This window comes from Malaclemys terrapin, chromosome 3 (genome assembly GCF_027887155.1).
Source record: "Malaclemys terrapin pileata isolate rMalTer1 chromosome 3, rMalTer1.hap1, whole genome shotgun sequence".
In the NCBI taxonomy this organism is placed as follows: Eukaryota; Metazoa; Chordata; order Testudines; family Emydidae; genus Malaclemys; species Malaclemys terrapin.
Genome location: NC_071507.1, coordinates 2,373,154 through 2,397,698, shown reverse-complemented (window position 1 = coordinate 2,397,698; position 24,545 = coordinate 2,373,154). Strand labels below are relative to the sequence as shown.

The 24,545-nt window shown below is 48.0% G+C and overlaps 1 long non-coding RNA gene across 1 annotated transcript in view; it reads left to right on the top strand.

Annotated features, from left to right (window-relative positions):
* Nucleotides 1-24,545, top strand: part of LOC128834731 (uncharacterized) — a 267,719-nt gene that overhangs the window by 57,331 nt on the left and 185,843 nt on the right. Inside the window, exon 2 of the long non-coding RNA XR_008444477.1 lies at nt 22,785-22,901. This is a non-coding gene — a long non-coding RNA (uncharacterized LOC128834731). The remainder of the gene's footprint in view (nt 1-22,784; nt 22,902-24,545) is intronic.

Genomic DNA, 24,545 nt, shown 5'->3' with positions numbered 1-24,545 from the left:
AGGGAAGATGACATGATTTGCCTAAGGCCACATAGGAAGTCTGTGGCTGAGTTGGGAATTCAATGCAGGTTTCCTGCATCCTAGTTCAATGTTCTAGCCACTAGACCAGGGGTCAGCAACCTTTTGGCACGCGGCTCGCCAGGGTGCTTTGTTTACCTGCCGCTTTGGCACGTTTGGCCGATTGCGGCCCTCACTGGCTGCGGTTCGCCGCTCCGGGCCAATGGGAGCTGTGGGAAGCAGTGCGGGCTGAGGGATGTGCTGGCCGCAGCTTCCCACCATCCCCATTGGCCTGGAGTGGCGAACTGCGGCCATTGGGGGCCGTGATCGGCCGAACCTGCTGACGCGGCAGGTAAACAAACTGGCCCGGCCCGCCAGGGGCTTTCCCTGGCGAGCCGCGTGGCAGAGGTTGCCAACCCCTGCACTAGACTATCCTTCCCATCAGGCCTTTTCTGAGTCTTAAGTAAATATGACCCAGTAAGAATCATTCCGGAGGAGAGTGAACTGTACAACTTTCTGGAAGAGGCTTTTTTCCTCTAGGGAAAGTGCTCCTTGCTATTGGAGAGACACGCGTTTTTCATGTGCATATTAGTGACATAGAGGATCACAGATTTACAGTTGTTGCAAGAGGCATATGCGTAACAGGAACCAGCTTGTTTGTTTATTAGCTATACAGCAACTGTAAATTACCGACAACAATGCAATAATCTGAACCGTAAGCACATTGCACATGAGTTATCTGGAAGCTGATATGGGTCCGAGAGTGAATTTGGTATGTGTTCTATATTTTTATCTTTCTGCCATGCCAAACTAGTTTTGCTAATCTCCAACATATGTTACAGTTGTAAAAGGCTCATCCACTGTGCACAGAGCTGTAATACAAGGTATTAAAACAGCACTAAATTTTGATCAGTCATCAATGGTGAAGCCAGATCTTAAACAGGATTTGCAAAAGGCAGTTGCAGTGCACATCTGGAGATGTACAGCACCTTTGCTGGTCTTGTAACCCTCCGGCACAAAGATTTCCAGGCAGGATGAATGGGGATTTTTATAACATGAAGTAGTGTTCACCGGGGACTCCAGCGAGGCTAGTAAACTCCTGATCGCGTGGAACCTAAACAAGATTTGAACCCAACTGGTCAGCAGCGGAAAGAAACTAACCCAGTGTGCCACGTAGTCCCAGCTTTTGCCTTTACTCCCAAGATTTTCTTTCCAGTCATTCATTGAAGCAGCTCATCTAAAATATGAGAAGAACTGCATGCCAAGCGCCGACAATGATACTGGCTGTACTGTAGCACATCCAAGCACTGCACACTCGTAGCATCGAACTGGAGCTCAGAACTGCCTTTCCCAGTTATTCTAATGTGCTCAACCGCATCTTTTTGGCTAAGGTTTTCCATGCCTTTTCCCAGTCTAAAGGTGAATTTTTGTTCTAGAAAAGCTTGACCAAGTCACTCTTGGAGTCCTTGAGTGATTCAAGGCTGGTTTTCCTCATAGGGTCGTATCAGACTTTTTAGTGCTCAGATTAACTCAAAAGACCACGGATCAGAGTCTGCTGTGGCCGAGTTGCGCTCTACAGAGCAGAGCGGTTATTGCTCCCCTCGCTGTCTGCCCAGCTATTCCTGGCTATGTGTATGTTAGAGCCGTCAAAGGGCTGCTCTAAACTACGCCGGCTGGCAGACAGTGCCTCAGATCTCTCCCCTTCCTGGGATGGGTCCCCTCAAAATATGCTATTAGAGTTTTATGGGGGTGTTTTTCCATTATAATAGTATCCTGGGCATAGATACCCACTTGTTCTATTCTTTTTATTCTCTACAGGTTCTTGATCTGTCCCCAACATTGTAGTATCTGAGCACCTGCCAGTTGTGTATTAAGCGACTGACTAACACCTATCACGTATGGTTTCCTCTCTCTCTCATCCTCTCCCCAGAGGAGAATGACGTGTAGTGCCGTGTTTTGCTTGGGTAGGGCTTTGGTGTGTGAGTGGTTTTGAATGTCCATGCTCTGCTGAGTCTGTCTTAGCAAAGGTCCCCTGGCCCTTGGAGCGGAAAGGGGTGAGATTTGGGATGATCGTTCCACCCTCAGGGGCTGCCCCCTGAACAGATGAACTTTACCCAAAGGGCAGAAAGTTCCATGGGGCCAAAGGAGTGGAGCTGGGAAGCCCGCTTCTCATCCCAGGCTGTAGGCTCTTGGTGGTAGTCTTGAAAGGCACTGGAGGCTGGGGCTATGTGCATGTTCCCTCCGAGACCCACAGGCTCCCGTTCAGAGTGAGCAGCTGAGACCCCTCTCCCTCCCCCGTCCCGCTGAGACCGTTGCCTGTATTCAGTGCAGAACTCCCTGCATAGACAGTGGGTATCAATAGGAGTGTTCACGGTTTGCCTCGGATGGCTAAATAACCATATTCCACAGTTACTGCTCCTGTATGTACTGCCTCGTCCCGAGGGAACGTTACTGAGTTCACTAAGGCAGCAGAAAAGATTTGATGGGTGACTACTGGACAAGCACGCCCAGAACGTTGGCTTTGCCAGAGCCCAGCTTACAACATTTCTCCCCCAGAACTGGGAGCTGGAAGGTGGCAGGCCATCCCAGGTATCCACTGCAAGCATTCCCCTTTGCTTCAGCGTCCCCCCCGCCAGCCTGGCCAGCATGAAGCCAGTGACTGTTTGAACTGGTGAGGTTTGTGTGTGCGTGTGAACACGTTTCATGGGATGAAGTGGCTTCTGTAGGAAAGAATGAGTCAACGTTATGAAAATAAAAACCAGCAAGGCTTGCAGAAGCGAGTTCAGTGGTGTGCGTAACACTTTCACCTGCTGTCTTGCACGGTTCCAGACGCTCACTCTCTTCTGGGCTTTCTCCTGTGACGCGCTCGCTGCAGTATCAGTATGCTCGCTGCAGTATTGTGTGCTTCTGGGGGTCAGCAACTTGACGTGGGACAGCTGGGCCGATCAGCACCACTCAGGTTAGCCCTTGTTACTGGTTAGTATTTGTATTGCCAGAGTGCCTGGGAACCCCAGTCCTAGATCAGCTGGGGGCTGTACAGACACCGACCCGAGAGATGGCCCCCGGTAAGATGCAGCCAACTTCCATTCCAGTCCTGATTTAATCCCTGAGCCAGCAGGGAGGGTCGAGTCGCAGAGCTGAGCTTGGCTTTGAGAAGGGGAAATGTCGGAGTAGTTCAGCGATAATCTGTCCATCAGTGGCTAAAGTCCTAGGCAAGTGGACAGTAACGCCGCAGCCTAGGGATCTTTATCCACAAAGCAGGCTGCAGACTTTACCGAAAATAAAAACTCAAGCCCTTTGCAGCCAAAGGCTGCTTAGAGTTGAGCATGTCAGATGCAGTTGCAGCATCTGGGACTGTGGCATTTACTTAGTGAACCATAGTGACAGTTTCATATCACAGCTCGGGCGGGTCTCAAGGAAGCTCACCCCCACCCGGCTGACAAGAGCCGCAGAATGCGCTGTGAGGAAAGGCCAGGGAGGATATTTTGAGGGATAGCTGCTGGGGAGCTACCCGAATGCACTACACTCGCTGCGCCTGAGTCCAGAGAGAACCTGCCTCTCCGCCATGTTCTGGGCTTAGCTAATCCCAATGCAGTAGGCTCCCTTCTCACCTTTCGAAGCCAGGCAGCTTCAAATCCGCAGGCCCTGGTGCGTCCCTGGCTGCTTTCCCCAGAACGCAGGTGGCCGTCAGGCGTTGCTCCCATCAGACTGAAAGCTACCCCTCTGCTTTCTGGGCCGAGAGTCTCCGAGCCTTGAGAGGGATTCCTCGATCCTGGCGTGGCAGGTCTGCTCGCAGACCCCCTCAGTTCAAGAGGGATGCAGTGCGAATGGACTCCCAGCTAGGCAGCATGGAGCGTGGGAACCTCTCCCATGGTTCGGTGCAATGTTGACTGCAAGGTTTGACCCTGACTCGGGTGCTGGAGTCACCGCTCTTCCCCTCACTGGGCTCAAACCTCCGGAGAAGTTCTTGAAAACACAACTGAGCAGCACCCAAAGCAATTCGTGCTCCAATTCCATGCCCACCAGGCCTCTGAGCCAGGCTTTTTGCAGCTGAGGGGTTCTACTGAATTCGGACCACCCGCCGGGCCATCAGCCAGAGCTCTCTGCTAAGATCACAAGGCTTAGATGTCATGGGGACCCCAGCTGTGCCCTAGAGGCTCCAGGCTGGCAGTGTGCACGTTGGCACCCAAAGTGGCTGTTGCCTGATAGTGCCGGGGCAGCCTTCCCGGCGGTTGGGTAATTTTCCTTTCTCCGCTGCATTATCCCCCTCTCTTCGCAGACTGGAATTCTGGAGCTGCAAAGAGATTGGGAATTTACTCTCTACCCTGTAGTCCAGAGTTCTCTACCCAGAGAAAGCACCCCCTTGACATGGGCAGCAGGAAGCCTAGAGCAGGACAGAAGCAGAACTTAAAATCCATCTGGGTGCTCATGCAAACGTTAAGACATTATGGCCAACGTTTTCAAGGGTCCCCTCATTTTAGATGCGCAGCTTGGAACACCCAGGCCTGAGTTCCGAGACATCGAGCACCCATGGAGTGGGCTCCTAGACATCCAGACACTGGGTTTCCATCCAAACGGTCCAGAAACCTCCCCGTTCTAGTCCCCACTCTCTCAAGTGGATCGTTGGAAAACCAAACGTTCTAGAAGAGGTTGAAGCTAGAGATCTGAAAGACAGCTCTCCTTGCTGTGGGCACCAATCAGGATGATTGTACTTTGTCTTTTCCCTTCCCCTTCCACCAGCTACTTGTCTCTTTTTTAGATTGTGGGTCTTTCTGTCAGGGCCTGTCTCTTCCTGTTCATGGTAGACAGTACCTCGGGCACTGCAGGTGCTAACCACAATACAAATAAATGAATAAGGCGTGATTGGGTGCCTTGGCGTTTGGGAGATGTAACGAAATAACATGGCTTTCGCTTTACTGCAATAAGTATCCAGTCTGTTATCAAAGGAAAAGAACCGCCATGTTGTAAGGACCAGTGTGTGGTTTCTGGTTCATGGGCTTCTATTCTGCATTTATGTAAAACTCCCCCCCCCCCCCCGTGAAATCTTAAAATCCATCTGGGTTGATGAAAACATGAAAACACAAATTTATGTTTAAAAGTCACCTAAAGTGTAGATCAAAACAAGCTGTGAGCCCCGCCCTCTCTGCAGAGTGTAGATTGCCTTTCAGTCTCAAACCCAAGTTTCTCTGCCTCCAAGTTCACTTTTGAAAAGATAATCTTTTCTTGACTACATGTTGTTTTATGCCTTGGCAGGAAATCCTAATACTCACAGAAGAAGGACTTCATGGATTTAAAGCCCTGGCGTTTCTCCACAGCGACGTGGGCTAGAATCCAAATTGGGTCAAAATGCCAAAAAACATTCCCCGTGTTTGCCCGAGGTTCACAGTCCTCCGGCCTGACTTCTTAAAATGGAGAAACTCTGGAAAGAACACTGTTCAAATCAGTCATTCCTAACCCATTTGGCAGCTCCAGGAATCAAACTACAGTCCCTCGAGTTAAATGAGATTAACATGCCAGCCCACTAATTTTCCTCCGAAGAGCTATGGAATGAATATAATACAGCACGACAATGCATCAGCACCGATGTTACGACTGAAGTGGATTAGCAGGGCTTTCAGAAACTACCTCGCTCAGTTCTGTCTGGGATCAGCAAAAATGATTAAAACACTCAAATTAATCATTTTTATTAACTGGAGTGGAGGTGCGGGGCATAGGGGAAGATGTGTTTAAAACTTCATTGTGCAATGAGACAAATTGGAGTTCTGCTGGCGGAATTGTCCTTGGGGCAGCATGATGTCATTCAGTTCGCAAAATAAAATGCTAAATGGATGGCCACAAGCTGCATGCACTTTATCACCACATCAAATGCAATAGGCCTCTTTGTTCCAAACCTCTCGGAGATGTGGAGGTGACTGATCTGACAGATCATTATTTGGGGGGGCGAGGGGAGGGTTGTATTTTGGGGGAAGTGATCTCTCTTTTTTCCTGGCCTCCCAGCTGGAAAAACATGCTATTGGGTTCACTGAGTCTGAAGCAATGACCAAGCATGTGTGGGCTCCGGATTCCACTCTGGCACCATGGGACTCTCTCTAGTTACGCTGCACTTTTATTTCCTCTCTTTGGTGTCGGCAAATCTGATGCACACTCGGGTCTTCCAAATTTCCGAGCAGGGGTCAGGAACTTGGCTGAAAACTTCCTCTTCCTCCCATTGCATAACAGCTGGGAACCTCACAAACCCTGCTGCGTGCCCCAGAATGGTGCTCTCCTGGGGGTGGGGAGAGAGGGCTAGATCCTTTCCTGACCCTCCTGGGACAGCCTTTGAGTGAAGGAAGATAAATGTGCCAATTGGGAAACCCGTGGTGCCTGCTTCCCCATGGCACTGCCCAGGCAGGGCAGCAAGAATTTGTTAGCGCAGGTGAAAGGCACCAGAGGAACTGAATTGGAGACCATATCCTGTAAAGGATTGTGGGACAGGGTGGTGGTGAGAACTTGTGCTGGGTGGGGGAGTGCTCGGGCTGTTGTTCAGGGTGGTGGTGGTTGCTGGGTTAGGGGATGCTGATTGCAGGGGGATGGTCTTGTGGTTGAAGCACTTGACTCAGGCTCTGGAAATCTACATTCAGTTTTTAGCTGTGCCATACATTTCTTGGGTGACCTTGGGCAAATCACTGAGTTGCTCTGTGTCTCAGATCTGTGACCATCTGTACCCCTATATTCACCCTTTCACAAGACTATGATTAATTTTTTACAAAGTGTGCCTTGTGAGGTATCATTTGAAAAAACACATTTTACCAGGACAATAATGATCAGCGATTTATATGTGTGGCAACATTGCATGTAAAGTTATAGGATTCCTCTGTATGGTATTACCAGGCATGTTCCAAGTCTGGGGGAAGCAGCCACAAACCTGTTCCCCAGAGACAAAAAGCTAGCCAACACCTCAGCCAAGTGTCAGCAAAATCAAAGAGACCATCACCTGGTTAAGTGGCCATTTTTTGGCAGGAAACATGATGTGGGTGAAAATCTACATTTTGACAAAGAAACATGATGTGGGTGAAAATCTACATCTTGTAGACAAAGAAACAGCGGGCGGTTCCCAGCCACTCAGACTTTCCCTCTCTTGAACCTCAGCTGCAGATGATTCTCAAAGAAGCAAAAGAGCTATAAGAAAGGGGAGCAGGTGCCCCAGATTATTCTTCCCTCCCATCTACTCACGGCATTGACAGCACTTGAAGAACAAAGGAAACAGTTTTGGATGGGAGGAGGGATCCTGACTGAAAGATTCTGCCAGTAAGACAGCTGGTGGACCTGGTGAGAGAGACCTTTGCTTTGAAGTCACTCTAGGCATTACTTGTGACTTACTTTCATTTTCTTGTAACCAATTCTGACTTTTATGCCTCATTACTTGTAGTCACTTCAAATCTATCCTTCTGTTGTTAATAAACTTATTTTATCTAGACCCGTGTGTTTGGACTGAAGTGTTTGGACTGAAGCTCCTTTTGGATCACAGGATTTGTACTTGTCATTTTCTGTTAATAAAATGATGGACTTTTATATGAGCTTTTGTTGTCCAGGAGAGGGCTGGGCAGGACAAGACGCACGTGTCTGGGGGAAGTCTGGGACTGGGAATTTGCTGGTGTTGCTCTGCAGTGCAATTCGGGGTGGCTGTCTGTAGCACTCTTGCAGTAGAATTGGGAGTGATTTAGATGCTGGAGGCTGGATGTAGACGGGCCAGGAGTGGCTGCTCTCACAGTGAAGCAGTGGAAAAGGCACCCCAGGTTGGAGAAGTGAAGGGACACGACTGTCCATTAGTCCAGATTGTGACATTACCCAGCAGGTGCAGTGTGCACAGCCTCTTGAGGCCCCACATCCCCTCCGCTGAGAGCATGGAGGGGAGGGTGGGGGAGAAGACTGTACCTTTCCCTCCCCAGCCCTGGCACCTGCTGGATCCTGGAGACCAGGTGTCTTGGCAGGAGTTCTCGGTTTCTCAGGCAGCAAGGTGACGCCCCCCTCCCCGCACTAACGTCCCCACCAGACAGGAGCAGCATGGGCAGTGCCAGGGTAAAGTCTCACACACCTTGGTTCCCTGGTGGAGATGGGTCACCTCGAGGGACTCCTCTCAGCCTTCCCTCTCTGCTTTAGCCTGCTGCCAGGGGGCCAATGGACTGGGGCGGGGGGGGCGGAGGACACGGAAAGTGGTTAAAAGATGGGGTGAGGTCTTTCACAGACCAGACGTATTTCACAGGATCCTGAGGGAGTGAAGTGAAATTCAGCTGGACCTGGGGCCTCAACTCCCTTAGGCTCCTGGGAGATCCCAGCACCATCTACTGTCCATCTTCTCTGAGGCTGTATGATCCCAGAGGTGGTTCTACCTTTCTGTTCCAGGCGTGGTTTCAGACACCACAGACAGACACAAATAGCCAAACAGCAGCATTTCCAACGGACAGGACTTCTTTGTCTGGAGACCTTGGTTGTTGGCATGTTAATCTGTGAAATTAGAAATAAAACGGGAAACAAACAAATAGCGACTAGGGGTGAAATCCTGGCTCCGTTGATGTCATTGGCAAAACTCCCCCGCACTTCAGTGTGGACAGGACTTTAGCCTGCTAGCTGCTAGTGGCCAGTGAGGGCTTTGAGGATCAGCAAAGCCCTCCTTCGAACAAGTGAGCCGAGAGCTTTGCCGGCACTGGGCTTTGTCAATCAGTGGGTGGAACAGAGGGTCTCCTTTTCATTCCGCTTCCTTCTCTGTACCTGACTGGGACAAGGCAACAATCTTCCCTGGGTCACGACCTTGCCACGTTTCGGGTGAACTGGTGGACCTAGTGTAGAACCAAAACCTGAAGCCTGCCACAACATTCCCCAGGATCAGGGCCAATAGTTCGAGGGGTTTGGTTCTGTTCAGAAAGTCACAGCTGAATCATCTGTGCGGATCATTTCATTTTCCCATTCAGCGATTCTGTATGCTGGAGCGAACGACAGCTGAGTGGCCAGGCATTCTGTGAACAGGTAAAGAAGTTTTAAAAGGGACCAATCCTGAGAATGTTACGCTTCCTGTAGAATGGCCTGTGATAAGGAGAAGGTGTTCCTGTTGCAAAAAGGTGTAAAGAGAGGCATTTTGAGGGGGGAGAACACTGCATCTGGTACGTTTTTTAATCACAGAGCCTTGATCTCATGGGGCTGGAGTTTGGCGTGGCAGGAGGCCAGCTGCAGACAAGAACTGGCTCTTTGCTTCCCTTGTCTTTTTGGACAGCCTTTTTGAGCCAGTTTAAACTCCCCTCATCCTCTCCTTTGCCTGACCCGTCTTTGTCTTGATCTCTTTCATAGTCTCTTAGAGTCTAATTGTGCCACGCTTTACTCCTGTTGAGTGGTGTTTTGTGAGTTGTCAGTGTCTTACTACGCTGTGTGATTTCACTCTTGTGGGTTGGCTTAAATATTGCAGTTCTTACTGAACTTACATTAAAGCGGGTTGGAGCCCGAGATCTTTGTGATGGGCACTTTCAGAGAGACACGAGCGCACACCGTGCTTAGAACCAGTATGTCCAAAGAGCAAAGCAAATGCTTTTCGGAAATGGTGGTTTTCAAGGTGCTGCAGGTTTCGGCATTGGCACAGAAGCTGTCAGAGCAAAGCTGGTGGCTTCTGGCAGCTGGCAGGGGACAGTTGGGGTTTTTGGTACTGCTAGGAGACAGGGTTTGGCTTTTGTGGAGATAGACATTAGCTAGAAGCGCCTGTTGAAATCGTCAGTGGTGCAGTAGTTAACAGTAGCAATGTTTAAAAGTGACCGTTAAATTGTCTGTTAAGTTACATGGTGCGATCTGCACCTTACAGACCTGGTTAGGCTGTCGGCTGTGCTTGGTTCAGGTTTCCAAGTTTTTCTTTACAGCCCTCAGGGACAGTGCGAGAGAGAGGGTTTTTTTTCCTGGCTTCAGGAGCACAATTCTGCTGTCTGGGGTGGGTTTGGAGGTCAGTCCCCTGGCTGCAGAACTGAAGGGCTTTGGGTATAGCCCAGGCGGGATTTCTGGAGGAAATGTGTTCTCTGCCAATGAGTGGCCAGGCACCATATGTATTCAATTAGTTGGGACCCCATCCAAAAACTGGAACTGTACTGTGTGAGTGCTGCTGAGATCCAACATGGGACCCTGGTGGACCATAAATGGCAGTCCTAGGCAGAGAAGCTAGCATTTATTCTCTGCATGGACAGGCAAATTATATCTCCATGGCTCCTTCCCTGTTCAACGCCTAATGCTTCCTATGCAGCCTGTTAGACGAGCCAAGAGGGAGACCCCCCAGGCAGAGCTAGTAGGAGTTCTATGAAATTTGGCCCAGATCCTCAGAGGTATACAAGGGATCAGTGGGGGTGAGGTACCTAAATATAGGATCTGGGCCTTTGCCTCCTTTGGAAAGTCTCCTTTAGCCTACTGGGCACTGCATGGATGCCTTTTAGAATGGCAATGATCATGTACTATTAATACAATGATCATGTACTTCTGTTCGATCATGTAAGATTTCTGCTCTGTATTTGGGGGGGAACAGATGATGTTGTCTCATCATATGGTGATAACACTCCTTCCATTCCACTAGTATCTCCAGAGGATGCTAAAGATCAGAGACTAAAGTCAGCTATTTTCAAATCAGCACATCTGGATACTGGCTTCCAAAGAGTTTTTAAAGAGCTGGCCGAGGAGCTTGCTGGCCCGTTAATGTTGCTTTTCAGTAAGTCGTGGTGCACTGGGGAAGTTCCAAAATACTGGGAAAAAGCCAGTGCCGTATCAATGTGGTACAAGGGTAAACGGGATGACTCGGGTAATTATAGGCCTGTCAGCCTGACATCAATCCCAGGCAAGATAAAGGAGCAGCTAATACAGGACTCGATTCATAAAGAACTAAAGGAGAATAATGTAATTAATGCAGATCATCATGGATTTATGAAAAATAGATCTTGTCAAATTAACTTGATTTTTTTGGATGAGATTACAAGTTTGGTAACAGTGTTGGCATAATAGACTTAGACTTTTGTAAGGCATTTGACTTGATACAACATGACAATTTGATTAAAAAAGACTAGAGCAATATAATATTAATATGGCACACTTTAAAGGATTAGAAAGTGAGTAACTGATAGGTCTCAAAACGTAATAATCAGTGTTGTTGTAGCCGTGTTGGCCCCACGTCTCAAAATGTAATGTATTGTTATTGAGTCGATGTGTTTCCAGTGAAGTCCTGCAAGTACTGGGTCTTGGCCCTATGCTACTTAACGTTTTTATCAATGCCCTGGAAGGAAACTTAAACTCATCATTGATAAAGTTTGCAGAGGGCACAAAAATTGGGGGAGTGGTGAATCAGAAGAGGCGGACAGGTCACAGGTCACTGTGAATCAGGATTACTTGGGAAAGTGAGTGAAAGCAAACAATATGTGTTTTAATATCGCTAAATGTAAATGTACATATCTGGGAACAAAGAATGTAGCCATGCTTACAGGATCGAGGGGCTTTATCCTGGGAAGCAGTAGCTCTGGAAAAAAACCCTGGGGGTCATGGTAGATAATCAGCTGAACGTGAGCTCCCGATGTGATGCTGTGGCAAACAGGCTAATGCAATCCTGGGATGCACAAACGGGAATCTCGAGTAGGAGTAAAGAAGTTATTTTACTTCTGTCTTTGGCACTGGTGTGACTGCTGCTGGAATCCTGTGTGCTGTTCTGGTGGCCACAATTCAAGAAGGGTGTTGATAAAGTGGAGAGGGGTCAGAGACGAGCCATGAGAACAATTAAAAGATTAGAAAAGATCTTTTAATTGTTCTAAGATAATGTGTACATTATTATAATGCTGCTTTATTATAATGACAGACTCAAAAAGCTCAATCTATTTAGCTTGAGAAGGTTAAGGGGTGATGGTTACAGTCTAGAAGTATCAGTGCGGGGAACATATATTTAATCATGGGCTCTTCAGTGTAATAGAGAAAGATCTAACACGATCCAATGGCTGGAAGTTGAAGTTAGACAAATTCAGACAGGAAACAGGTGAGAATAATTTACCATTGGAACAATTTACCAAGGGCCGTGGTGGATTCTCCATCACTGACAATCTTAAAATCAAGATTTAGATATTTCTCTAAAATATCTGCTCTAGGGATTGCTTTGGGGCAGGTCTCTGGTCTGTGTTATCCAGGAGGTCAGACTAGGTGATCACAGTGGTCCCTTCTGGCCTGGGAATCTATGAATCTATTTGAATTTGTTTAGTTATGACCATCCCCAGCCTTCTCCATATATACCTTAGATTCAGAATAAAATGCAACGTTAAAACCACTCTGTGATGGCTTGAACTCTAATGTTGAGCGGATGTTTTCTGCAGCCCATGGAGCTGGGCATGGTATCCCAAAGTCACGCAGACTGGAATTCACTGGGCTAGAGTCTACTCTGTTACTCCTGCTGAATTGTACCTTACTGTGAGTGGAGTCTCACTGAAATCCACGGGGCTGCTCGGAGATTCAGATGCTGCAGAGTGGGAGAGTGGCCATAACTTTTATCCTCATTATTAGGGCAGTCCTTACTGCATAGAAACGTTAAATACACTGTTGGGGAAGGGGGGAGTTTGAGAAGGTCCATTAATTTTGGAATTTGGATGTGAAAGGGAGAAAATATTTCTTCCAGGTTCTGGTTTCCTCCATAGCAAGTTGTACCAATTATCAAAACTGGTTCTGCAACCGAGTGATCAAGGGTTATGTTATAGTGGGGCAGCAGCTACATAGGTACTGCTTACAGCGTACATTTGAGCTCTGCCACTTCCCTTAGAGCTCCATGTCCCCCCCCCCCATCCCTATGCCCCCCTTCCCTATTGGATAGAATTTCTAGAGCTGGGCAGGAAATGGTTTTCCCCCCAGAAAATTTGACTTTTTTTTATTTTTTCAAATTGTGGGGTTTTTCCTGTTAAAACACTGAGAATTCCCAAACCAAAAATGTTTTTCAGAAACTGAAAAGGGCAAAATTTCCATCAAAAATCATAATGTTTGGGGAGTATGGCCAAAAATCTTCCGTTTTCAGTGGCTGTGAACTGCAAAATTTTCTGTTTTCACATTTTTGAGGAAAACACTATAAATTGAAAACCGATGTTTCCTGCAGCGGTAGCCATTTTGCCAAAATCCCTGTTCCACTGTAACACGTTCTAATGGACAAAGTCTGACCAGCACTAATATCTTCCCCCTTTTACAAGGCCTAGCATTGTTGGTAAGTTACATCCTGATTCCTGGTCATCAGCACCTAACTACAATCATTTTAAAACACACTAAAATGTACACATTATCTTAGAACGTGCAAGTCAAGCTGGACACATCACACATTTTGTTGCAACATGAAAACAAAACAAAGTTGTGGGGTATTTTTAGATTTTAATTGTTTAAAAGAGAATGGGTATTTAAACATTAAAAGGACAAATTTGAGTCATGTCGTAACAGTTTCACATCCAGCTGTAGCTTTGGGCACTGTCTAAACAGCATCCTACTTCACATGATCTGGATACTTTCTGCTGAGTAAGATCATGTTGTTTGTACTCTCGGAGAGCTGGGACTCTGAAGTGGCTATTAAGATCTGCGTAAGCTGAATAAACTTTGAGTGCTCCTCCCCTGAGCCACGAGCTATCCTCTTGAGATGAACCATGTGTTCCGATCACCGAAAATAATAGGGATTCCATTTATATCCAGAGGAGAAATGTGGTGTTATACCGTGTCAATGACTGCAAGGTAGAGCCAATTACAAGGCAGGCAGAAAACTTTTAATAGAGAACTAAGCTAGGTGGCTTTTGGCACATTGCCCAAGGAGTTCTGGTCAGCATCAGCAAGTCTGCTGTATCCTTACTTGACTTGTTTCACAACATTTTACAAGGTCGTGGGGCGTGTCAGCAGCAGTCTGGGTTCTCACAGCCGGGATCAGCCGGGGCCTGGAAATGGACTCTCGGGCTTTGTGTGTGAACACGCAGGAGGAAAAGGAACTTTTCTGCTGTGTGTGGTCAGAAAAAAGGGCCACTTGGGGATTCTGTGTAGGAGTGGCAAGTGGACGGGAGGTGGCAAGAAGCCCTGTTAGCCCTGCCTCTGCTGACCAGCCCCTGCACGGTAGGGGAGCACCCTTCTCGGCCCCTTGCTCTCCTGTGCTAACCAGCTGCTCGTGGGAGACTTAGCTGCACCTTTGCACATGGAGAAACTACTAATGAGCACAGCTAAGGGAGTTTGCTTTGGAGCAGCTAAACATGTTCCCTTGCTGCAGTGACGAAGAACGGCGCTTCCCGAAAGGAGTGCCAAATCCGAACAAGCTGGGCAGTTCAGATCTCGTGTTCAGCCAGCCAGACAGCCCCTCGGGGCAGCAATTTCCCTGGATTAGAACCTGCAGCCGAGCGCTTGCTTTTGTACCCTGGGTGCTGCATTCAGCCGTGCTCTGCGCAGGTGCAGCTCCACCTGGGGTCCGTGAATAGGAGGCCAGGGAATGAAGACAGAAACCTGACTGTGAGCCCAGGTCTGTCCCGTAGCCTCAGTTATCCAGGCTTTGGGAGATGCCCATTTGCTGAGATTCATACCAACAGAGTGATATCTCTCTGTCACGCAGACAGATCTACCAGAGACGCAGGGTCTGAAACGCCAAGCGAGAGCCAATCCCCATGTGATCCCTGGCTGATGAAGGGCTGTCACCTGCCCTAAACCATCAGGAATCACTGGCCGAAGCTGTCGGAATGGGCAGGACACCCTTAGGGCCTAGATAAGCCAGGAACGCCCTGATGGGACAATGCACAACTGGAGAGGAGCCGTCCTGGCACCCAGATTCCGTGCACTGCACTCCCCTGGGCTTCAGCAGCGCAGTAAGCAGCATGAGGTGCATCCCCACCCCTTCTCCAGGGGAGGAATGGCTCCCGTTGCAAGGAGGTGGGCTGTGGAAGTGGGGTGTCCTCGGGGACGCAGGGTGGCTGGTAGCCAGAGACCCTCAAATCTTCAACCTGGTGCAGCCGCTGACCCGCTGTTGCTGCTGCTGGTGTGCTCCGGTAGCACGTGGGGGCCCCGAGTGGGCATGGTGTCAGGCTCTGTACAAACCTAGGGCCCAAATGTTATCCGCCTGTGTGGACCAGCAGGCTGTGTGCAAAGATCCTCCCTACCCCGGGGCAGCCTGCCCACGGGGGGATCACAGGAGCAGTCCCTCTACTTGCTTGTCCGCGCAGGGCTCCGTGCGAGTCGCACCGTCCCAGTGCAGAAGAGCCGACAAGCAGCGTCAACGAGTGTGTGAGCGAGCGGGGGGAGGCACGCTTCTTGCCAATGCCCTTTGACGGAGGAGAGACTCTCCATTCGCCAGCCAATCTCACGTGGGAAGAGAACTGTACAGGCCACTGCCTTGGGCTGGGGCAGCTTCGGGCAGCTGGACTCTCTCATGCTGGGGGTCTTGTCCGAGTACCTCCTCGGCTGGCTGGGAAGCAACTTCCATTTCCTGGGCCTCAGATGCAGCTGTAAACCTGAGTCTCACCCTGGCTTTTCTCTGTTCTGGGCCAAGCCTCCTCCTGCACTGGCCACGGGGCAGGCAGCCTAGGGACTGCTGTCTGGTGGGTGCTCCCCAGCCGGTGTCAATGGGGATCCTCTCCCCTCCCCTTCCCCCCGGGATTCCTGCTGGCTTGACGCCTCTCTGTGCACCACCGCTGACCCAGGCTGTGACTCCACAGCTACGGAGCGTGGATTCATCCAGGCAGCCAGATCAAACCCTCGTTCCAAAAGATTTCTTGAGCTATATTTATTCGACGTCCGGTCTGTCTCCCCCTGCTGGGAGGGAGATTAACCGACCGTTGGGAGTTGGAAACAAAGGACCGTCACTAGAATTCAGTGCCAGCTTCCCCAGAGCCGATTCTTAAATCAAAGCCAAACCAAAATCAGAATGATACTTTGTGAAACTCGATCTATTTTCTCCCTTTACTGTAATGAATTATGCCAAATTCCACTGTGCTCTCATCTGTGGTCTGTTTATATAGCTCTGTTTGTTTTGGTTTTTTGCTTGTTTTGCTTACTGTACGTTAAATATATCCTGCCGTGACTCTGGTCATAGGCTTCTCTTATTAACCCCAGTGGCGGGCGGGCGGACGACAGGCAATGTAAACTGTCCTGTGCGGCCGTGGGAGTCGCAGTGTGGAAAATGCCAGTGTTGTAAGGGTTAAGGAACGAGGCACTGGCCAGGAGACCGTGCTCAGACTGCAAATGGGCATGAAGCATTTGAAAACTGCCCTTCTTAATGACCTCAAACATTTGTGTAAATATTCAGCCTGTTTTTAAAAAAAAAAAAAGTGAAGGAGTTGAATGCATAAAGTCTGAGCTCTAGAAGAAGGAAATGTCCATTCTTGGTGCCCATTTCACTGATCGCAGCGTCCCATAAATCTACCAAGGAGACGGCCAAGTCGAGGCTATTAATGGAGCCAGCAGAAGTCCGGAGGGAAATGTAGCCCCGAACCAGCACAAGAAACGGTCCTGAAGGGATCTGAGCTTGTGCTCTGACCCCCGACCCCCCCAGGCCGGGGCTGGGCGAGTGGTAGGGCAGAGCCATGGCAGGACGACACCATGGGCAGCACTCTCTGAGAGGGGGTGTGGGGCAAAGAGCCTTTGAAGGAAGGGAGAGTGACGTGGCGTGGATCAGGGGCCTCTCGTTGCTTTGAAAGGGACTCAGAGGACTGCTGAGGGCAGGGAGCTGTAATCCTGGGGACTTCCCCTGGGCTTGCTGGGGAGTTTCAGATTGACCCTGAGTGAGAGCAGAACATCACGGCTTGTTGTTATACAGAGTGCTGCGAGGTACAGATACTGCCACAAAGTGAACCAAGTTAGCTACGGCGCGACCATCCAGTCAATAACAAGAAGAAAAGATTTACTATCCCAGACCAGGCCTTTGTCCTTCTGGGCTCTGTGCTGTGTGCACCCTGGAGAGGACCATGGGAACTCATCTGTTCAGACACTATTGTAAGCTCTTTGGGGCGGGGGCTGTTGTTTATCATATGTTTGTACAGCACCCTACACAATAAGGGCTGGATCTGGTTTGAAGCTACCGCCCTATAAATGGTAAATACTAATAATGCTGTAATTGTGGACGTGATGGGGGAAGAGGGAGAGATGTTTCTTTTTGATTGAGAAGGATATTTTGTTCTCCTTGCTGTCAGAGCTTGCACAGCTAGACCTAGTGGGCATGAAGTAATGTGGGGGTCCTTTTGTAAGCTCATCTGCAGCGTGTGTCCGGTCATCGCCAGCAGCAATGAATCCTACAGGGTTATTCTACTCGGGGTAAAGTGTTTCCTTTATACTGGCCTGATTTTTACTACTCTTTAATTTCATCAAGTTGCATGTTTTTCATACTTAGAGACAGGACAAAAAGGGAATGAACTGATCAATTGTCATTCTACCCTTTATTGTTTGGAATCCCTTCATCGTATCTCTCTCCAGTTCTCCTTTTTATGTTAAATAATCCTAGCTATTTTCATCTCTCCTAATATACATAATTCCCAACACACTTCTGATGATCCTTGTTGCCCTTCGCTGGGCTATTTCGATCTCAGCAACAGCTTTCTTAACATGAGATAATCAAATCTGGAACCAGATAAGCGAAAAGCCATCTTTAATGTACAACATGTCACTATCCTAGTTTATGTATTCTATTTTACCTTTTTTTCCCTATTGCACTTGAGCATTGTGTTTGTGTTAGTAACTACTGAAATCTGTCCACAAGGACTCAAGTCTTTTTTCCAAAAAAGCTCTCAATTTGCAGAATCCATCTGGAATAGGAAATCTTGGACTCCAGTATTTCAGCCAATATATTTCACCTTCTGTTTATCCAAGTGAAATGTCACCTGCTACTGTCCATTCCCCTAGTGTCTCCAAATCCACTCACGATGGACAGCCAAAAATGGAGGCACTCCAAAGCAGAAGTCATTTTAGAAGGTCTTTCTTTGTATTTGTTTTATTGGGAAGCACTGGGGCTATTTTTGCAGTTAGGCACAATATAAAGCAAATGCTTTAATGCAAGTTAAGGATAATCGTGAACAGTGACTACTCCCCTTCTCTGGTTGGCACTACTCAGACCTGGCCGGGAGTACTATGCTTGCAGGTCTGCAATAGAATCCAGAAATGGAGAATTTCACCAAACCATGGAAGAAGTTGCAAAGCAAAAGTTGTGCAGAAAGATTTTGTGGTAGATGCTCCCTCACCCTGTGGCTTTCTGACAGCCTGGGGCAATCAGTCAGTCTTCTCACCCAGGGAAGATCTCAGTGTGGGGAGTTTCCTGGATGATGCAGATTTGAGAGAGTTGGCTTTATGACACACCCTTGCCCCATGACAGCCCTTAGCAATGGAAAGGCAAGGTGGGTGAGATCATGTCTTATCTTTTCTTGGGCCAATGTCTTGTCAACAGAAGTCAGTCCAATAAAAGGTATGACTCACCCATCTTTTCTCTCTAATACCCTGGGACCATGATGGCTACAATGACGTAGCATTGGATGGATTTTGGGGGTGTGGCTAAGGGGGAAGGTGGCCTGGAGATAGCCGTGCTGTGCTCTGGCTATTAAGGGCCATTGGCAGTGGAACAAAAGGCTGCTCTAGCTTATCCAGTGGCTAGCAGCCCGCTCCGCACCCTCCATGCCTGCACTGAGCCATGGAAATGAGAACTGCGCCCTCGGAGCTCACCGTGTTGAGTGCAGAAAAAAGAACACAGCAAGGAGACACAGTAACTGCCTATCAGTATAGAAGGTGCTGTGACTGAGAGACCAGGGAGCAGTTAGCCTTATTAGTCAACAAAGGCAGAACCAGAAGGAAAAACTGGACCTAAAATGCAGCAGCAAACCTTTAGGATTAGAGATATGGGGAAATCCTCCTAGTCATTAGATGAGTGAGTCGAATGGAAGAGGCTGCATGAGGAGGCCGTGAATTTGACAGGCCCCATCTATCAGGGACGGCTTCAGGATAAGGAAATCAATTGTGGCACAATGCCGGGCGATGGGAAAGGTGAGCCACCAGAGCTTCCTTTCAGCACTAATGATTGCACACCTGAAAGACCATGTCTCCCCAGCATGGTCGAACTCTGGCAAATGACCGTTCAGGAGCTTGGAGGTCAGAGTTCCCAAGACACCTAGTTACTTGCCTTCTTTTCCAAACAGTGCCTGTGTGAGTGGGCTCTCCGACATTGTGCATCTCAAAAGTTTTCCTACAAAGAAATTTAGGACATGGCATTTCATATATTAAGGAGAGTACTGGGTAGCGACTTAAAATTTGCTTGCATAGTTGCCTTGAAAACATACAATCGCCTTAACAAGTTAATGTAAAAAAAGAGGAATTTAAAAATATCCCTGAATGAAAGTACAAGCTACACCATAATTGCTTTGCTCCACAAATCCAGCTATAATGAAACCGTCGTTTGCTATTGTTTTCCACTGTGCAGCTTGTTAAATTAGGGACATTTTTTATTTAATAAAACAGGTGAATACCCCAGCAGGGTGTAGTGGGAAATGAGAAACCCACTGACAATGTCACGTTTCCTTAGAGGACTTGTCAGATGCTAATTTTAGCTGATGCTCTCTGATGGCACATTTTTAATACTGCTGCTTCCTGGTGCGCCGCCTTATTGTCCAGTGCCAAGTTCTGTTTGTGAATCCCAAAGCGAATGTTAGTGCAGAATTGGGGGGAATCACGCTGGAAGAAGAAAGTCTTCCCCCTCCCCGCGCCCCTGATCCCAACCACATTGTGGTGGCAGCACCAAATTGGGCTTTTTAGAGCCTTTTCTTTGCTCATTCTTAATGGCTGGGGAGTGGTAGGGCTGGCTATCACTCGTAATTACATAGTAATGCAGGAGTTAAATGCTCGTGGGGAAGATGTTAGAACATCTTGAGTTTGTTTGCCACTAATCTTGCAATGCTGGGTTCTTTCTTAATCCTCAACAAATGTTGTCCCCTTGACAACATATGTGGTAAAAAGTTATGATTGTGTGTGGAAAGAGGGTTTAGAAAGGGGCTTACTTTTTCCATAGCTAAACACATTGTTATCCTCCAAATTGTAATCTTATCATATTTAAGTTGTTCCACATAAGTAGACCTATGTATATTTTCAGTAGTTTCAGCTGAAACCTGTTAAGAACAGATGTGCATATGATTGCATGGCAATGATCCCTTACAATGTATTTTTCCATGAACAAACATTATTATTTGCTCCTTAGGGGGAAAGAGAAAAAGAAAGGAATGGAGCCTTCATTAAGGGGAATATTAAATTGCGTGGCTGGGCTTGTTACAAGCAGTGTTTATAAATAATTTTCAAATAGCCCTTAAAGGACGTGAAGCGTTTTGAACACAAAAGGGCTTTCTGGAGCAGACCTAAATAAGGCAGGGATAGGATTTGGGATACTTGCTTCTGTCTCTGGAGTGGCGGGACATTCCGATTGGACGCTTCCGGGTACGCCACTCTAGAGCTGGGGGGCCGGTTGTTCTAATCAGGTGACAAGCAGGCAGAAGCGCCAATCGGATTGCACCAAAGCGGAAGGGCTCTTGGTCCCACCTCGGCTCTCTTGTTTCCCCCCCGGTTCTCACTCACAATAGGTCACAGATCAGAGGGTTAGTCGTGTTAGCCTGGATCTGTAAAAAGCAACAGAGAGTCCTGTGGCACCTTTAAGACTAACAGATGTATTGGAGCATAAGCTTTCGTGAGTGAGTGCCCTTTTGTGTTCAAGACGCTTCACGTCCTTTAAGGGCTATTTGAAAATTATTTATAAACACTGCTTGTAACAATAGGTCACAGAGTTAGCCAGGATGGGAGCGTTCCAAAGTGAACCACACTGAAAATAAACCCAAAGAGAGGGTGGAGAGTATCTGTCTCACTAGCAGGGAGTAGGGTGACCAGGGAGCAAATGTGAAAAATCAGGACAGGAGGTGGGGGGTAATAGGAGCCTATATAAGAAAAAAGACACATGAATCGGGACTGTCCCTATAAAATCGGGACATGTGGTCACCCTAGCAGGGAGCGTCTTCAGCCCAATGCTGGGCAGTTCTTGTCTCTCTATCCCTCAGGACTCCAGACTTTGGAGTGAGGCCATCTCTGATGTCTCTTGCCCCCTTCCCTCTGCTTGATTTGGACTCTCCGCTAATAGAGCAGGCAGTAGTGCTGCCAGACCAGCTCTGTGCTGAACAGAAACCCGCATGAGAGATGGGAGCCCAGATCTTCTAAGGCATTCTCTCAATGGTGTGGTGGGTAGGACTTAGGTATAAAATTTTCAAAGGCTCCTAAAGCCCATTTTCACTTTTGAAAATAGGGTTAGGCCCTAGGGTCTAATTTACAAAGGTCTTTAGGCCCCTAACGATGCAGATAGGCGCCTCGTGGGAATTCCAAAAACACCTGAGTGAGTTAGCTGCCGAGATCACCGTGGAGGCATTTGAGGTTGATCGCGCTCAGTGGTACCAGCAATTGTGAGGGTGACGCATCCTTGGCCGTCTCTCCGGATTCTTTGGCCACTATGACGAACCTGAGGTGAAGCCAGCTAGCTCCGTAGCTGCTCCCCTCTCCACCTCGCACACGCTCGTGTCTGTTGGGCCATTGGAAATTAAGCCCTTGTCGTGGATTGACTACTTTGGTCTCATTAGTGTTGAGGCATGTCTACCCGTGGGGTTGAGGTCCTTGTTTTGAGGGTCTGCTCTCAAAGGCCGATGCTCTGCGGGGTCGGTACGTTCCTGTCGTGAGGTGTTTGTACTGACGCCAACTAGCTGCAACAATCTGGTCAATTCTCCTTGTAGCTGCAATAGCCAAAATTTTCTCTGCCAGACCAATGAAACCTTGCAGAAGGGCCATTCTGGTGTCACCGCAAAGACTATTGGAATCAGAGAATCTCCAGAAGGACCCAAGGGAAGTTATTGGGAAAAGCCTTTCTTAAAAGAAGCTGGCAGTCTTCCCCTGCATGAGGCAGTCCACACTACTGAGGGCTTAGCGGGGTTTTATTATACGCTTTTCTCTCCAGCCATCGTGAGGGTGGCCCTTGGTGTCTTTGCCTCAGAGGTCACCTTGGTTCTCAAATGACCTGCAGTAAATGAAGTTGGAGCTGCCAGACAGATTGTGGTGTTTGCATATTTAATAAATTAAAAAATTCATTTTAAAAATGTAATGGAGCTGCTGCAGGCTCTGTGGGAAGAAGGCGAATCCAGGAGAACTGATGTCTGGAATGGCAAACAGTACATGGGCTCTTGTGCTCAGCCTGCCTGAAGCACAGGTCTCTCTGCCATGCCACCTATCACAGGTGTTCTTAGGGCGCCAATCCCACCCCGATGTTCTAATTTATATTTCCTTTTTCTACTCTGCTGGTTCACTGGGAGGAACACGGTACAGTGGGTTGCCTCAACTTAACACGGGAATAATGACACTCGCCCTCCTTTGCGGAGCGTAGTGGTCCAAGTGAAGTAGAGTAGTGTTAGTCACCGTGATATTGGAAGCACCTGACCGGGACTCGAGCCCTGAGTTCTATTCCTGACTCTGCCCTGCTGGGTGGACTTGGGCAAGTCTCTTCCTCTCTCTCCGCTTCCCTTCCCACCCTGTGTCTGTATTGTCGATTTCGATTGTGAGCTCCTCAGGGGAGGGATGATCTCTTGCTGTGTGTTTGTATGTAGTCTAGGCTAGCACCGTGAGACCCTGATCTTGGGTGAGACCTCTCAGTGCTATTGGAGTACTGATCGAACGTCTAGGTTCCACCGCACAGAGTTACAGCTTCTGGCCCCTTTAAAAGTGAACACATGATTTGAAAATAGATTTTTCACTCCAGGCCTTTTCTTTTTCAGCTTATCCAGATGAGATAGAGCCACATTACGTTCGGTTGCATCATACAATGCAAGCTGTGGGCTCCCCAGCACAATGATTACTTTCCCACTGTCCAGACATCGCTGAGATCAGAAGAGGTATGTGTCTAAAAATATCACCGTGTGATGAATGTACAAAGAGACCACCTTAGCTGTTTTCCGCATTCAAAAAATACAATTGGGCCAGATTCTCAGCTGCTGGAAGTCTGAGTACATCACATAACATGGGGGAGGAGGGAGTTAATTTATCATATGTACACTCCTATATTCTGCAGACATGATTTTAAATTAGGAAACTGCTCAGAAAAATAGGGTTTGGGTTTTATTTTGGATGTATTCCACTGAGCAAAGCCGTTTTCCTCGCCCAGATATATGAGAGGCCCATAACCAGCTCCTGTCCTTCACCCCTGAATGTTTGCAGAGAAAACTGTGCCGTACCTGTGTGTGGAGCGAGAGTAGATATAATGCTGCATTTGATATAATATAGATATGATGCTGACATATAGAGCATGAGCTCATAAACTTACCTGGGCCTTATCTTAGGAATTTGTGCCCCAAAACGCTAATTGACTTCAACTCTCATGGCATTTTGGTTGCATGAGTAATACAGATGGTGTAAGCTGGGATGTGGGCTAGATCAAACTAGGGGAGCATATTGAGTCAGTCCAAAACTATTTGTGGCCACTGGGCGTTTCCCTTACTCTTAAGGAGAGCACAAGGCTGTAGGAGTGGCTGCACTGGGGCTGTGTATGTACAACTCAATCTCCTGGGCAAAGCCCTTTTAACACAGGGCAGAGGACTTGAATTTGGGCCCCAAGTCAGTCTCTGCATTGGAACGTCGGAGTCTGGAAGTAGCTAGTTTAGGCTGGGGCTCACTAGAAAAGGCTAGTAGAAAATTGGTTTCACTGTATTTTGGAAAAAGAAATAAAGCTAACAGTTGCATACAAATCAGCAGTAAAATTAGTTCGGGGGGAGGGGAGAGTATAAAATGGATTGCAGTTATGAGATGAAACTCCTTTAATACCCCAAGGAGACAGGGATCCTCTATTGAGTTAGACAAGGCATCAAATCTATTTCTCCTTTTTAAACCCTTTTTGTTCCTGTGACCCTCCTATAATAAAGTACCTTCTAGAGCAAAACATATTCAGGCAGCACATTTCCTAATGAATTCTGCAGTCACCAATTGGCTCATTCATTTCTGGGGTAGTCGATGCAGATCACTGCACAGTGACGAATGTTGCATCAAGCTGCTTGTGTCTAAATGTGTATTGCAATCAGAGGTAGGCACTTGGGTGCTTGAGAGGGTGAATCACTAAATGTTCTTCATAACATCCTTCCCTTCCCCACCCACCTGGTCGCCTCGCTCTCCACACAGACTTTAAAGTGGGGCTTCTTGAAGTGCATGTGATCGCCCCTTAAAAACTGGTGTGCACGGACTGCTCATTTATTTTTGAATTCTGAGGTGCCCGATGTTTTGATAAATTGGTGGTTTGTGTTTTACAATCTTATCCTGTGTGTGTGTGTGTGTGTTTTGATTCTCACAATAGAGAGGATGCCTGTGGCTTGATGCAAATGAGCATCAAAGGTCCTTTATGAGGACTGCTGCAGAGCAGAGCAAGCTGGCGAAGTTTGGTTGCAAAGGGAGGAATAGGGAGTTAGAGGAGGCCTGGAGCCTGGCCGGAGGCTCCAGACCCCATATGCTGTAATTCAACTTTCTGGTTTGTGGTATTTGTGTTTTGTGAT